The sequence below is a fragment of the Aegilops tauschii genome, chromosome 4, assembly GCF_002575655.3.
Source record: "Aegilops tauschii subsp. strangulata cultivar AL8/78 chromosome 4, Aet v6.0, whole genome shotgun sequence".
Classification (NCBI taxonomy): Eukaryota; Viridiplantae; Streptophyta; class Magnoliopsida; order Poales; family Poaceae; genus Aegilops; species Aegilops tauschii.
Window position 1 is genome coordinate 417,694,410 of NC_053038.3, and position 15,793 is coordinate 417,710,202.

The following is a 15,793-nucleotide window of genomic DNA, read 5'->3' on the forward strand; positions in this document are numbered from 1 at the left end:
GGGAAATAAAACAGAGGCTGACACGCGGGGCCCATATGTCAGGTTTGAAAGCTCGCCAGCGCCCGAAGACGGCGATGGACGCCGGCGTCGAACCACGGCGAGTTAGGAGAAACGGAGGGTACCAAGAGCTTCAGTGTCTTCTTCCGCGTCGGTGGGTGGTGGACTGGTCCAACGGGGAGCACCACGTCGACGGCGACACTATCTCCGGCGGACGGCGGTTCGGGTGAGGTTGGGGAACTCCGGTGGAGGGCTGCAAAGTACGAATTGAGGCGCGGGTCAGAACGGGTGATGCAAGGAGAAGCTACTGGCAAGAGAATGGGGGCGGAGGAGCACACACGGGGGCGAATCAGGCTGGATCCCGTGGCGGGTCGCGGCGGCCGGAGTCGAGGAAGGAGACCTCCTCGGGGCTCTTCCAGTGGCTAGGCGTGCTCTAGAGGAAGTGCAGGGCTGGTGGGTGCTCGAGTTGAAGCTCGGGACCTCTATTTATAGGCAGATCGACGGGGTGGCCGTGAACGGAGAATCTCCGGCGAGCGATTACGGTGGAGCAGTGGGTTGGCAGGGGGTTTGAGCGGTCGAGCAGCATCAGTGGATGTTACTGGACTCGATTTGCAGCTGAACGGGGTTGGTCTTGGCGTAATGGCGTCGGTCCACGGTGAGGTGACCGCACGGGCTCAACAGCGGCAGAGAGCGCGATCCGCACCCTGGGGTTCACGACGAGAGCGGCAGCGCATTCGGGGGAGTGAACGGCCACGCGGCGGGCTCCGGTGGTTTGGGCGGCGCTGGGTGGAGTCGGCGGTGCCGTGTCTCCCGCTGGCGTCCGCAAAGCCGCCGCCGGCGTCGGTCACGGGGCGGCGCACCTTCTGCTGCTCGTTGCCGACGCCCGCAAGATGCCAGGCACTCATGTGGTGCAGGAACGAGAGGGCGAGGACGATGAGCAAGGCGACGCGAGGGTACTGGCGAGATCGACGCACGTTTCTGAAGAAAACGACAGCAGCCACTTGACTGAACTCTGAACTTACTGAATCTTGACAGTGACCAAGCATTGCAGGTGTTCGACAATAGGTTTTGGTAAAGAGATAAATTTTTCTGGAGCTGTAACTTGGTGAGATGATCACTCAAAGCACCCAGGGGCTGCATGAATTTACTTGGAATTTTTGGAGAAAGTTTTGAATGAATTTCACCAAATTTGGCAAATCTGGTCCAAACTTGCAGCTGATGTAGTTTGAAATTTTTGAACTGGAGACCAGTGGATCCTCATGGTTCTAGGTTGAGGGTTCAAAGGACTAGGAGGGGAAAGAAGTTTGGTGGTAAAAGTCAAAACAGAAAAAGGAGTTCCTTTGAAAATCTCCAAGTGCTATAAGAGAAGACAGAAATTTATTTGAATAGAATTTGAATGGAAAATAAATACATGGGGAGGTTCAACTTGCTGGATTTGATGTAAATCATGATCCAGAGGTGAGGGAGTGTTTAGGAGAGAGGATTTGCACTTATGCCATGGCAAGAAGGAATAGTTGAAAGTGGCAAAGTACTTTCCAAAAGCCATAGTGCAAATTCAAGAAAAGGTTTTCAAAAGTTATTCTCTCAAATGAAAAACATTTTGTCTTGAGCCCAAATGAAGAGCAAGAACTCCCAAGACCAAAGGAAGATCTTGGGTGGATCCAAACAAAACTTTTGCCATAAAGAAAAAAAATATTTGAGAGTGAGAGTTCTCTTGAAGAAATTTTTTAAATCACTCCCTTCAAGTCAAACAAAAAAATCTTTTTTGAAAAATTCAATAGAAACTTGGGTGTCACATCAACTCCCTTTCAATCTTGCGGAGCCAATCATCTACAACTATCGGCTCGGTGCTACTGGAGAACACCAGCAGATCCAGCCTTAGAAAACGGGCTAAGTGATCAACAGGCGGTGGTGGTGGTGGGTTGTTGTTGTTCCCCTGATTCTGATTCTAGACTAGTATCTGCATCAATGGATTCTGCTGCTGGATCAACTGAGTGAGCTCCGGTGGGAAAGCAAATCCATTGTCGCGTCTCGGAGGCATCTGCTGGGTTTAGAAAAGATGAGAAAACAGAGTAGAATGAGGTCTAGGGGGAAAACACTACCTATATGCACATGAGACAAACACAATCATATCACTCAATCAATCAAGCAAGGGCATACAATCAGTCTAGAACTATCGTTACAAAAGTGCTCGGACTATACTATATACATGGTGGAATACTACTACTGATATGGTGGTGGACTAGAAAAATTGATCGGTCGAAGACTCCATGATATCCGCTCCAGCTTCATCAACAAAGTCATCATCGCTATAGTCGGGGTCCGAGTCGGTGTCATCGATGATGATGTAGTTCTCCGGGCAAGTGGAATCGTTGGCTTCTCCTCCTGGCGCGGGATCTCCCATGAATACTCCGATCTTCTTTATCAGGTTGTCATTCTTCTCCAATAGTGTTGCGATTTCCTCCTCATATCCATCGCGTGTAGACTTGAGTTCTTCCTCCAGCTCCGTGATCCTTGTCATCGCCTTCTTCAAATCTGTCATGCCTGCGCACATCTGATTCTCCTGGCGTCGAATGTGCTGGTTTAACTCCTGGATGAAAGCTGCAATGGATCTATCCTTCCTGGTGCTGATCATCTCCCATTGCTCATCTCGGCGCTCACAAATCTGGTAGATAGTATCCTTGAGATCCTTGTGGTAAACTTCTCCAATGCGTCCCATGGTGATGTGGGCTGCCATACTCTTTCCTAGACTCCAGGTTGGTGCATCAAAGGAAAACTCTATGGGCTCAGTGACTGGCATGAATGTCCTTCCTGGAACTTGAACTTGAATCATCCAGCGCTCCTCTTCTGGTAAAGTGGCGTTGTAAGTCCCGGTGAAGCTTGGTATTCCGATGTTCAGGTACCTAGTGACTTCCTTCAAGTGGCGTCCAAAAGGTGTGTCTTCATCCGGTTGTGCAAACTTGTTCCTTGCGTCCGCCATCCTAAAGAGTAGAAAATGGAGAGGAGTCAGAAATGAGAAGAGAGTAGTGATCTAGGGCTTTAGCTTAGTGGTCGTGTCCTACAGTCAGCGTGTGCTCTGATACCATCTTGTAGCGACCAGACCTCAAACAGTCTAATCTCTGTGCATCAGTGCCATCCCTTGATCGGTAATGCTGACACGCACAGTACTTGAAGGATTTATAACAAAGTAGCAATCACACACTTATTACATCGAATGTCTAAAAAGAGAACTTATTACAATAAATATGGCTTAAGGCCATCTAAAACGATAACAACGGAAAGCTTGGAAGATAAAGTGAGTCCTTCAACTCCAACGGCATCACTGAGTGAAAGACAACAACCTATGGCTCCTTACTCGTCGTCTGAAAAGTCTGCAACATGATACGTTGCAGCCCGAAATGGGTCAACACATGGAATATGCTGGCAAGGCAACACAAAAGAGTAATGAACAGAATAATGCTATCACTACATGTATATATGGCTGGTGGAGGCTGTATGGTTAGTATGTTTTGTGGAAAGCCAATTTTTCCCTACAACAAAGGAATAAATTTTATTTAACTATCATGGTGGTTGTTAAACATTGAGAAGGTTCACCCAACTCAATCCCAATTAAGCATCATCATTAAACCCAATCAAATTATATTAAGAGTGATGAGATCCACATGATAATCCAAGAACTAGATACTCAAGAGGTCCATAACCGGGGACACGGCTAACCATGATTAGTTTGTACACTTTGCAGAGGTTTGCGCACTTTTCGCCACAAGACTCGATCTCCTCCGTTGGATTTCTCGCACTGCATAATGTTTGAGAAACGGATCACCGAGACACAGTCTTTCCGAAGAGGCCCCCTTAACCGATAGATAGGCCGGTACACCTACAATCCCCTACATCTGCTAGCCCATCATGGAAAGGTTTCCCACAACTTACTCAACTATGCCAGAGCCCATAATGGCATGTGGCTGCACACGGAAGTTTCTAGCATGAATAATCTTACGATCCCTTTGAGCCTGGGTGGCAGTCCATAGGAGAATCACACGGTACCCCGTGATTTCCAAAAATACAGGCAACACTGGGTTCCCCAGGTGCCTCAATCCACCCAGATGTGTATTAAGTTGCCACCTTAAGTTAATCATTAATTACCAAACTCACATCTGTCATGAATACACGCAAACCCAAACCACGTCTACGAGCATAGCATAGCAATATAAGCAACGTAGAAGTAACTCCCATAGGTTTGATAATAAACAGGTGAATAGGTACTACCTCATCTACTTCCCAAACCCACAATTTAATCAGATCCTAACCATGCAATTGTATGAGGATTGATCTAATGCAATAAAACTAGGTAGTAAAAATGTATGATCAAAGTTTTACTTGCCTTGCTGATGATCCGTGAAACCTAGAGACTCGTAGTAGCATGCTTCCCACTCTGGGTACTCTATCGCAAACAAACAAGCAAACAATAAGCAATCAAGCAAGATGCACGGGTAAAACTCAAATAAGAAGATCTAACCAGAAAGTTCAACTTAAGAACTCCGGTTTGCAAAAAGAATCAAATCAAACGAAGCAACGAAACTCGAACTACGAAAGAAACAAGCTTCGATTACTAATCTGGACTAAAGTCAAATTTTACAGTAGCAAAAACTTGTTTAAGTTGATTAAACAGAAAGAGGGCTTCGAGATGAAACTCTAGGCGCTTGAATCGCCTGATTCCGATAAACGAGCGAAAAGATAAACTAAAACGAAAATTGGATCAGAAATCGTGATCGAAAATAATCGCGAAAAATCCGTGAAAAAGAAAAACTGACGAACAGGCTAACGAACGAACGTTCACTGTCTGCGGCTAAACGGTAAAAACCGTTCGTTAAAACGAACGTACGAACGGGCGTTCGCTAAATAACTAAACCGAAAAAACTGACCTAAATAAAAAAAAGGATCTAGGGTTTCGAAAAAAACCGATCGGTTTTCTCACGAAAACCGGTGGCGGCGGCTACCTCCGGCGGTCGGCGAGGCGGCGTCGGCGGCGGCTCCGGCGGCGGCAGCAGCAGCAGCGCGCAGCGGCGGCGGCGGCGGGGCTAGGGTTTGGGCGGGGCTGGCGACTTGGGCCTCGGCTTATAAAGCCGCCCGGGCGCAGTGTCCAGGTCGGACACGGCCCGGTAAGTCGGTTGACTTAAAAAAAATTCCACGCCGAAAAATGAAGAAAAGAAATACTCAACGGACTCCAAAAATCCTGAATTAAATTTTTCCCATCCTCTAAAAATCTACTGGACAAGGTGAACATTTATTTGGGCCTCTAGTGCAATTTTGGAAAACGCATATTTTTTTCCTAATTCAAATAAAATAGTGATAAAACTCCGAATAAAAATCCTATTTGATTTTAATATTAAATCTCCAATATTTCTTTGTTTTGGGGAAGTCATTTTATCCCCTCTCTTTTATTTTCATAAAAGAAATATTCGAAGAGAGAATAGTTAAAATCAAACGATCCTCTTTTCAAAATTTGAGAAAACTCAAATATGAAAATAACGAAATCCCCAACTCTCTCCGTGGGTCCTTGAGTTGCGTAAAATTTCTAGGATCAAGCCAAAATGCAATAAAATATGATATGCAATGATGACCTAATGTATAACATTCCAAATTGAAAATTTGGGATGTTACATGAAGTCCCCCAACGACTACCCCCGAGGACTTAACAGGTAAGATCTGACCAGCTAAATCTTACCAATACCACTTGCAACGGCTATGATTTGTATGGTTGATGTATTAAGCATGTTCGTGCCTTATTTATTTCAGTACTGCACACTGTGTGATGTTCAAATATTACCGTGTCCAGCTCAATTTCACCAATACCAGCAACAAACTTACAATACATGACTCAGGATATCACTAGAGATGCTACCCAGTTGCTATTTTTAGTGGATGCTAACCCTATTGTACTTAACATGTCTGTCCATGTACTTACACAGGGTCATAACGGCCGATGCTATTGTTTGCCGTTGAGGTTAGCTGCATCCCATGTCTCACAGTATTTCACATCATTTGTGCAATTGCAGTTTAACTTCTACCATTTACTGGTTGCCTGTAGGTACAAATGTCAGTGGCACTAATCCACGCTTCGACCCGGAGGAACAGCTCGCCTCCGCCGTCGCTGACTTTGGGCGTGCTCTGGCCAAGATGAAGTGCCCGAGCAACTACCTCTCAGGACTTACCAAGTATGTAATCACCAGTTCAATCTTACCAATACCAGTTGCAATTAATGGCTATGTTCTGTACGGTCGATGTATTAAGCATGTTCTAGTAAACATACCTAACATGTTTTTGCAACTTTCCCTACCTTTTTATAGACATCTGGGCCATTCTCTGCTCTGGCAGCACCTGCCTTGTGATGTTTAACTATGCCAATTGCATTTTTATCAGTACCGGTTTCAATGTCTATTAAGCCTGTTGCAATTAACAGTTGAACCCATTTTTAAACAGTTGTATTTCAATGGCTACAAACTTACAAAACATGACTTAGGATGCTGTTAAGCCTGTTGCAATTAATAGTTGTATCCATTTTTTAATCTGTCCATTTGCTACCATGCTACTCTCCGCAATGAAGATATACTAGAGATGCTGCCCATTTGCTATTTTTGGTTGATGCTAACCCTGTTGTACTTAGCAGGCCTATCCATGTACTTACGCAGGGTCATAACGGCCAATGCTATTGTTTGCCATTGAGGTTAGCTGCATCCCATGTCTTAAAGTATTTCACATCATTTGTGCAATTGCAGTTTAACTTCTACCATTTACTGGTTGCCTGTAGGTACACATGTCAGTGGCACTGATCCACGCTTCGACCTGGAGGAACAGCTCGCCTCCGCCGCCATTGACTTTGGGCGGGCTCTGGCCAAGATGAAGTGCCCCAACAACTACCTCTCAAGACTTACCAAGTATGTACTCACCAGTTCAATCTTACCAATACCAGTTGCAATTAATGGCTATGTTTTGTACGGCCGATGTATTAAGAATGTTGTAGTAAACATGCCTAACACGTTTTAGCTATTTTCCCTACCTTTTTATAGACAACTGGGCCATTATCTGCTCTGGCAGCACCTTCCCTATGATGTTTAACTCTACCAATTGCATTTTTATCAGTACCGATTTCAATGGCCATTAAGCCTGTTGCAATTAACAGTTGTATCCATTTTTAAAGAGTTGTATTTCAATGGCTGCAAACTTACAAAACATGAATTAGGATGTTGTTAAGCCTGTTGCAATTAACAGTTATATCCATTTTTTAATCCGTCCCTTTGCTACCGTGCTACTCTTTCACAATGATGATATCACTACAGATGCTGCTGTTTTATTACCATTTGCTATTTTTTGTGGATGTTAACCCTGTTGTAGTTAACATTGGCTTTCCATGTACTTACACAGGGTTACAATGGGCGATGCTATTGTTTGCCGTCGAGGTTAGCTGCATCCCATGTCTTATACACCATCTATTCCTAAATATAAGTAATTTTATAGATTCCAATATAGACTACATAAGGAGCAAAATGAGTGAATCTAGATTCTAATCTAACTATATCTATAATTCTATATACATCCGTATGTCGTTCATATTGAAATCTCAAAAAAAACTTGTACTTAGGAACATAGGTAGTTGTATTTTACATCATTTGTGCAATCTCAGTTTAGCTTCTAACATTTACTGGTTGCTTGTAGGTACATATATGAGCGGTACTGATCCACGCTTCGATCCCTTTTGCGTATGGGGCAATGAGATATTCATGAACAAGCGTCAAGTGAGGAAACTAAGAAAGATTGTTAGGTGAAAGAAACGGGTGATTGGAATTAAGCTCTTTATTTATACATTGTCCAAGACAACAGTGAACTTTAGGATGGTAAGTAATGTGTTGCCTTTTCCCCCGCCCACAAGAAGTTACTCTATTAGACCTCAGTATCTGATATTTTTCTCTTTTCAGTGGTTTCCGAAGCTATTTTACTAATGATTACCTTGCAAACTATATGACCGGAGTGGAGGCAACTAAGGTTAAAGTATATAATTCATGATACCATGATAATGCTCTAGAAGTCTTCCTGAAGGCGGTGAAGGATGGGCGGACGATCATCGCAAGGGTTGGACAAAAGTGGTTCATGCCTATGGCATGCAGGAATGCACATTATGGGCATTCCGCTTCTTTAACACCGTCGGCAGTCAAAATGATTTACACTTGTCTCTTCACCTTTACCGCCTTTAAATATTGTGGTTCATCATAATTAATTGCTCCCTAATCATGTAATTACTAAACATATTGTACTGGCAATTTTATTTATGGATTCGTTGTTGAACCATTGTGCTGAGAATTTGAATTGCACGTTTCATATTTCAAAATTTCCAATTCGAATAATAAATTAAAAGCAAAAATAAAAATATACAGGAGCTAATAAAATAATGTGCACACGGTTAGAAAGAAAACAACGTGTGCGATGTAAAAAGAGAACAGACGGTCATGGAACTTTGCAAACGGTTCTGGCAGTAAAAGCGCTTGTGACGGATAGCCCAATGCCACACAGTTTTCTACAACAAATCGTGTGTGATGTAGTTCATAAAAGCAAATATTTAACCAAGGCAAAGCGTGTGGGATGTACATAAGAACGGAAACGTATTCCTTGGATTGACTGTGTGTGATATACATATGAACGAAAACGTATTCCTTGGATTGACTGTGTGTGATATACATACGAACGGAAACTGTATTCCTTGGATTCACCATGTGGGATGTACACACCTATGGAAATGTTTATCTGGGATTCACCGTGTGGGATGTACATACCTACGAAAATGATTGGGTTTCGATGCCTTGCCCGATCGCACACGAGCTCATTTCGTGTCCCAGGAGGGCCTATCCCCAACGATTTCTGGGTCGTGTGGGAAGGACCCCCCCTATCGCCCACACTCACTTGGCGACGGTTCCAAATGCCGTCATGGAAAGGGGTTAAAAACCGTTTGTATAGCACCGACGCGTACCAGTGCTACCCGAGCTTCGTTATTCAACATAATATAGGGGGGCCAGTGCTGGTCCAAACTACAGCACCTGCGGGCTACCTGGGGCGACTCGGGACGTCAGTTACTATACGCTTAGCTCATTCGAACGTGTCCTAAGAACGAGATACGTGCAACTCCGATCAGGGTGTCGACACGCCCGGAGGTCTTGTGATGTCTACTACGCAACCTTCTTCTTGTAGACGTTGTTGGGCCTCCAAGTGCAGAGGTTTGTAGGACAGTAGCAAATTTCCCTCAAGTGGATGACCTAAGGTTTATCAATCCGTGGGAGGCGTAGGTTGAAGATGGTCTCTCTCAAACAACCCTGCAACCAAATAACAAAGAGTCTCTTGTGTCCCCAACACACCCAATACAATGGTAAATTGTATAGGTGCACTAGTTCGGCGAAGAGATGGTGATACAAGTGCAATATGGATGGTAGATATAGGTTTTTGTAATCTGAAAATATAAAAACAGCAAGGTAACTAATGATAAAAGTGAGCGTAAATGGTATTGCAATGCGTTGAAACAAGGCCTAGGGTTCATACTTTCACTAGTGCAAGTTCTCTCAACAATAATAACATAATTGGATCATATAACTATCCCTCAACATGCAACAAAGAGTCACTCCAAAGTCACTAATAGCGGAGAACAAACGTAGAGATTATGGTAGGGTACGAAACCACCTCAAAGTTATTCTTTCAGATCAATCTATCATAGAGTTCGTACTAGAATAACACCTTAAGACACAAATCAACCAAAACCTTAATGTGACCTAGATACTCCAATGTCACCTCAAGTATCTGTGGGTATGATTATACGATATGCATCACACAATCTCAGATTCATCTATTCAAACCAACACAAAGTACTTCAAAGAGTGCCCCAAAGTTTCTACCGGAGAGTCAAGACGAAAACGTGTGCCAACCCCTATGCATAGGTTCATGGGCGGAACCCGCAAGTTGATCACCAAAACATACATCAAGTGGATCACGTGATATCCCATTGTCACCACAGGTAAGCACGGCAAGACATACATCAAGTGTTCTCAAATCCTCAAAGACTCAATCCGATAAGATAACTTCAAAGGGAAAACTCAATCCATTACAAGAGAGTAGAGGGGGAGAAACATCATAAGATCCAACTATAATAGCAAAGCTCGCGATACATCAAGATTGTACCACCTCAAGAACACGAGAGAGAGTGAGAGATCAAACACATAGCTACTGGTACATACCCTCAGCCCTAAGGGTGAACTACTCCCTCCTTGTCATGGAGAGCGCCGGGATGATGAAGAAGGCCACCGGTGAGGGATCCCCCCTCCGGCAGGGTGCCGAAACAGGGTCCCGATTGGTTTTTGGTGGCTACAGAGGCTTTCGGCGGCGGAACTCCCAATCTATTCTGTTCCCTGATGTTTTTAGGGTATATGGACACAAATAGGAGAAAGAAGTCGGTCAAGGGAGCCACGAGGGGCCCACGAGGGTGGGGGGCGCGCCCAAGGGGGTAGGGCACGCCTCCCTGCCTCGTGGCTTCCTCGAAGCTTCCCTGACGTCCACTCCAAGTCTCCTGGATTGCTTCCGTTCCAAAATAACTCTCCTGAAGGTTTCATTCCGTTTGGACTCCGTTTGATATTCCTTTTCTTCGAAACACTGAAATAGGCAAGAAAATATCAATTTGTGCTGGGCCTCCGGTTAATAGGTTAGTCCCAAAAATAATATAAAAGTGTTTAGTAAAGCCCATAAACATCCAAAACAGATAATATAATAGCATGAATACTTCATAAATTATAGATACGTTGGAGACGTATCAGCATCCCCAAGCTTAATTCCTGCTCGTCCTCGAGTAGGTAAATGATAAAAGAAAGAATTTATGAAGTGTGAATGCTAGCAGGTGCACAAGTTTGATCAATGATAATTTCAATCACCTTTTCTAGCATCATTATATGTCATAACGGTAGCTCAACTCATAAAGCTTCTCATGATCAAGTAACAAGCTATTCACATGTTAAAGTATAGATCATAAACCTTCTTGAAACTAACAAACCGTGTTATTAGTCATCAAACAATTACAATTCATCTTATTTTCAGGAAGAGTCTATGTCAGAGCTTTGATTCAGCAAACTTCACATACTCAACTATCATTTAGTCTTCCATGATTGCTACCACTCAAAGCATATATTTAGAACAAATAGTATTCATCGAACACAGAGAAAGATAGGGGCTTAATGTTTTGCCTCCCAACCTTTTACCTCAAGGGTATTGTCAACAATAATAATTCATGCTCAAATATATTTGAATGGCCATATAGGCTTAGATCTTCCCATCACATGATGCTTGCCAACTAAAGAGTAGATTGGAATGAGAAGGAATACTACTGACTCTTGCATAAAAGTAAAAGATAGGCCCTTCGCAGAGGGAAGCAGGGATTTGCAGAGCTGCCAGAGCTCGAAGCAAAAACAGAGATGAAAATAATTTTGAGAGGTATGCTTTCATTGTCATCATAACGACCAAGAGTTACCAATATCTTCCATACTACATACATTATAGGCGGTTCCCACGCAGGAAGGTAAAGTTTTTACTCCCCCTCCACCAACATTCACACTCCATGGCTTGTCCGAAACAACGGGTGTCGTCCAACTATCAACATTCCTGGGGGAGTTTTGTTTAAATTATTTGCGATTTTGTTTTTGATCTTTTGATCATAGGACTGGGCATCCCAGTTACCAGCCATTTTCTCGTGAATGATGAGCAGAGTCCACTCATCGTGAGAATAACCCACCTAGCATGGAAGATACTGACAGCCCCTAGTCGCTACATGAGCGATTCGGGCATACAAAACAGATTATTATTTGAAGGTTTAGAGTTTGGCACATGCAAATTTACTTGGAACGGCAGGTAAATACCGCATATAGGTAGATATGGTGGACACTCATGGAAGAAACTTGGTTCAAGGATTTTGGATGCACAAGCAATATTCCCGCTTAGTACAGATATTTTGGCTAGCAAAAGATTCTAAATAGCAAGCACCACATGTTAGAGGATCCATAACAATATAACTTCTATACAAATATACCCAAGCATAACTCATTATGTTGTCTTCCTTGTCCAACTTCAACTAATTTGCTCAGGTTTGAAAATAATTAATGGGGCTCACAATCATAGAAGATGTCCAAGATAGTATATTTATATGTGAAATCTCTGTTCCTTCAATATTCTTTCATGAATTGTTCAAGTGACCAATACAATGTTTGCTAACCTTCAATAAATTTACCACCTCTACTTGTTATATGTAAAGTCACTACTCCCCATGGGATAAGCATATGAAACATATATAATTTCAGATTTATGATATTCAATTCATTCAACCATTTACTCATAGGATATAAGTGAAGCACACGAGTAAATGACAAACTACTCCAAAAAGATATAAGTGAAGATCAATGAGTAGTTAAATAATTATGTAGATATGTGAAGACTCTCCCATTTAATAATTTCAGATCTTTGTATTTTATTCAAACATCAAGCAAATCTAAATAAAATAAAACGACACTCCAAGCAAAACACATATCACGTGGTGAATAAAAATATAGCTCCAAGTAAAGTTACCGATGAACGAAGACGAAAGAGGGGATGCCATCCGGGGCATCCCCAAGCTTAGGCTCTTGGCTGTCCTTGAACATTAACTTGGGGTGCCTTGGGCATCCCCAAGATTAGGCTCTTGCCACTCCTTATTCCATAGTCCATCGAATCTTTACCCAAAACTTGAAAACTTCACAACACAAAACTTAACAGAAAATCTCGTGAGCTCCGTTAGCGAAAGAAAACAAATCACCACTTCAAGGTACTGTAATGAACTCATTCTTTATTTATATTGGTGTCAAACCTACTGTATTCCAACTTCTCTATGGTTTATAAACTATTTTACTAGCCATAGATTCATCAAAATAAGCAAACAACACATAGAAAACAGAATCTGTCAAAAACAGAACAGTCTGTAGTAATCTGTATGAAACGTATACTTATGGAACTCCAAAACTTCTAAAATAAATTGGTGGACCTGAGGAATTAGTCTAGTAATCGTCTGCAAAAAGAATAAACTAAATAGCACTGTCCAGTAAAAAGTTTTAGCTAATCTCGTGAGCGCTAAAGTTTCTGTTTTTTACAGCAAGATCATAAAGACTTCACCCAAGTCTTCCCAAAGGTTCTACTTGGCACAAACACTAATTAAAACATAGAACCACAACTAAACAGAGGCTAGATGGATTATTTATTACTAAACATAACCAAAAAGCAATAAACTGAAATAAAGTTGAGTTGCCTCCCAACAAGCGCTAACGTTTAACGCCTAGCTCGGCATGATGATTTCAATGATGCTCGCAAAAAGATAAGAATTGAAACATAAAGAGAGCGTCATGAAGAATATGACTAGCACATTTAAGTCTAACCCACTTCTTATGCATAGGGATTTTGTGAGCGAACAACTTATGGGAACAATAATCAACTAGCATAGGAAGGCAAAACAAGCATAACTTCAAAACTTTAAGCACATAGAGAGGAAACTTGATATTATTGCAATTCCTACAAGCATATGTTCCTCCCTCATAATAATTTTCAGTAGCATCATGAATGAATTCAACAATATAACCATCACATAAACCATTCTTTTCATGATCTACATGCATAGAATTTTTATTACTCTCCACATAAGCAAATTTCTTCTCATGAATAGTAGTGGGAGCAAACTCAACAAAATAACTATTATGTGAGGCCTAATCCAATTAAAAATTAAAATCAAGATGACAAGTTTCATGGTTTTTTATTCTTTATAGCATACGTGTCATCACAATAATCATCATAAATAGGAGGCATGCTTTCATCATAATAAATTTGCTCATCAAAACTTGGGGGACAAAAAAAATATCATCTTCATCAAACATAGCTTCCCCAAGCTTGTGGATTTGCATATCATTAGCATCATGGATATTCATAGAATTAATACTAACAACATTGCAATCTTTCTCATCATACAAAGATTCAGTGCCAAACATTCTATAGATTTATTCTTCTAGCAATTGAGCGCAATTTTCCTTCCCATCATACTCATGAAAGATATTAAAAAGATGAAGCGTATGAGGCAAACTCAATTCCACTTTTTTGTAGTTTTATTTTATAGAATAAACTAGTGATAAAACAAGAAACTTAAAGATTCGATTACAAGATCTAAAGATATACCTTCAAGCACTCACCTCCCCAGCAACAGCGCCAGAAAAGAGCTTGATGTCTACTACGCAACCTTCTTCTTGTAGACGTTGTTGGGGCTGCAAGTGCAGAGGTTTGTAGGACAGTAGCAAATTTCCCTCAAGTGGATGACCTAAGGTTTATCAATCCGTGGGAGGCGTAGGTTGAAGATGGTCTCTCTCAAACAACCCTGCAACCAAATAACAAAGAGTCTCTTGTGTCCCCAACACACCCAATACAATGGTAAATTGTATAGGTGCACTAGTTTGGCGAAGAGATGGTGATACAAGTGCAATATGGATGGTAGATATAGGTTTTTGTAATCTGAAAATATAAAAACAGCAAGGTAACTAATGATAAAAGTGAGCGTAAACGGTATTGCAATGCGTTGAAACAAGGCCTAGGGTTCATACTTTCACTAGTGCAAGTTCTCTCAACAATAATAACATAATTGGATCATATAACTATCCCTCAACATGCAACAAAGAGTCACTCCAAAGTCACTAATAGCGGAGAACAAACGAAGAGATTATGGTAGGGTACGAAACCACCTCAAAGTTATTCTTTCGGATCAATCTATCATAGAGTTCGTACTAGAATAACACCTTAAGACACAAATCAACCAAAACCCTAATGTGACCTAGATACTCCAATGTCACCTCAAGTATCTGTGGGTATGATTATACGATATGCATCACACAATCTTAGATTCATCTATTCAAACCAACACAAAGTACTTCAAAGAGTGCCCCAAAGTTTCTACCGGAGAGTCAAGACGAAAACGTGTGCCAACCCCTATGCATAGGTTCATGGGCGGAACCCGCAAGTTGATCACCAAAACATACATCAAGTGGATCACGTGATATCCCATTGTCACCACAGATAAGCACGGCAAGACATACATCAAGTGTTCTCAAATCCTTAAAGACTCAATCTGATAAGATAACTTCACAGGGAAAACTCAATCCATTACAAGAGAGTAGAGGGGGAGAAACATCATAAGATCCAACTATAATAGCAAAGCTCGCGATACATCAAGATTGTACCACCTCAAGAACACGAGAGAGAGAGAGATCATCCAAAACAGATAATATAATAGCATGAATACTTCATAAATTATAGATACGTTGGAGACGTATCATCTTGCTGGGCTTGTGTTACCATTGTCGAAATCTCTTGTGCACCGGGATTCCGAGGATACTTCGGGATGACTTGAGGTTGATCGAGTTTTCTTGAGGTTGAGGTATTTCCACCGCAGATTGTGTTGGCTTGTGATGGGCCAGGTTGGAACACCCCTGCAAGGTTAAATCTTACGCGAAGCCGCGCCCGCGGTTATGTGGCAGATTAGAAATTTATAATATCTGGTTGTAGAGAACTTGACACCAGATCTGAAATAAAATACACCAACCGCGTGTGTAACCGTGACCGTCTCTTTTCGAGTGAGTTCGAGAAGAGAACACAGTGGGGTTATGTTTGACTCGTAAGTAGTTCAGGCTCACTTATTGATCATTACTAGTTGCGACCG